At 38.9% G+C, this 1,714-nt stretch overlaps 1 pseudogene; it reads right to left on the bottom strand.

The window, feature by feature from the left end:
* Positions 1-626: 626 nt before the first annotated feature.
* Positions 627-1,003, bottom strand: LOC150021667 (transmembrane protein 230 pseudogene; annotated as a pseudogene).
* Between the last annotated feature and the right edge of the window lie 711 nt (positions 1,004-1,714).

Below are 1,714 nucleotides of genomic sequence, written 5' to 3' on the forward strand. Positions count from 1 at the left end.
GAACTAGACCAGAGTTGGCCAAGGAGTGGTGAACAGCAAAAGTGTTTACATTTTGAAAACTTGCTCTGAGATTTTTAAAAATTCTTTATTGCTCTTAATGTTATGGATGCATCCACACTAATATCTGGTTTTGCCAAGGTCTTCCACTAGAACATGAAGTTAGAGCATAGGGGATAAGATACTTAGATATTTTCAAAATAAATTACTTAGTAATATGAAATTTGACATAATACATTTTTCCATTTGCCACAAGAACAAACTGACAATAAAGATTATTTTAAAGCAATGCTCAACTCTGAAAAGGGTGGTGGTAGCAACACTTTCTACTGCAGCATAACCTCCTGTTTTTCCATATGATTAACATTGCTGTTCTTCCATGATACAGGTTCATGTGGAAAAACTTGTCAAGTTTTTGTCAGGGCCAGGAGGTGAAAAACAGAACAGGCTCTAATCAGCTAATTGTAAGCTCAGACGATGTCCTAGGATGGACCCATAAAACCTGGCCATTATTTTGTTAAACATCAGCAAACTGCAGAATTCCTTAGCCCTTAGCCATAGTTTCTGCTCAATATCTGAAAGCTGAGCTCAGTCCCATCTGGCTCTTCTCCTCAGGGCTGAGGTGAGTACTACTCATCAAAGTCTGAAATGTCATCATACCAAGTAACCCCGGTAGCCTTTGGTTGCGTAGTAGGCAATGCCAGGTGGTAAAATCCTGTAAAGAAAACTAGGATGCTAATGATTGGGACCGGAGTGGCCAGGTCTGCCTCCACCCCCTCCCCCCATTCCCTCTACTGACATAGCCCACCAGCAGGAGGGAGCCTATGGTAATAAGAAAGCTGCCAATCAAAAACAGCACTGTAGCAAGCAAAATGGCCTTATATGGGATCTTAGGAGGGCTTTTCTTAAACTGAAGGTCAGTGTAACCATCATCTGTGCTGGAGAACCTTGAATATTTCACTTTACTACTGGGGATTCCAGTAGCCAGGTTGGTACGAGATGGCATCGTAGCGTGCTGACACAGCTGCAGTCAGAGCAAAGCGTCAAGTCACTGTGTGCGCAGACAGCTCTTCGAAGTTGGAAACAGATATTCGTGACACCCTCACCTAACTGCCACCTGCCCCACCCACCCAGACCAGCTCAGCCTCGTTATAATTTTAATTTGCATAATTACTAATGCTCAACATCAACTAATGTGTTTATTGGCCATTCATATATCTTTTTTGGTGAAGTATTGCTTCAAATTTTTTGCCCATTTAAAAATTATATTGTTTGCATTTTTTTTTATTGAGTTGTAGGAGTTCTTTATATATTCTAGATAAAATTCTTTTGACAAATATGTATATTGCAAATATTTTTTCCCATTCTGTGGCATAAATTTTTATTTTATAAATGGTGTCTTTTCAAAAAGCAACATTTAAAAATTTTGATTAGGTCCAATTTATTAACTTTTTACTTATTTATTTATTTATTTTATTTATTTTTGTTGTATTTTTTCTATTACAACTGAGTCCCCTTATATTCCCCTACCCCCTGCAATCACCCCACTGTAGTCCGTGTCCATGAGTCCTTTTCCTTTTTGCTCAATCCCTCCACTCCCTAAACTGCCCCGCTTTGCTCTCAGCCTGCTCTCCATCTATGAATCTGTCTGTATTTTGCTTGTTAGTCCAGTATGTTAATGAGATTCCACATATGAGTGAAATCATATGTTATTTGT

This window comes from Furipterus horrens, unplaced genomic scaffold, assembly GCF_987537825.1.
Source record: "Furipterus horrens unplaced genomic scaffold, mFurHor1.1.pri manual_scaffold_1, whole genome shotgun sequence".
In the NCBI taxonomy this organism is placed as follows: domain Eukaryota; kingdom Metazoa; phylum Chordata; class Mammalia; order Chiroptera; family Furipteridae; genus Furipterus; species Furipterus horrens.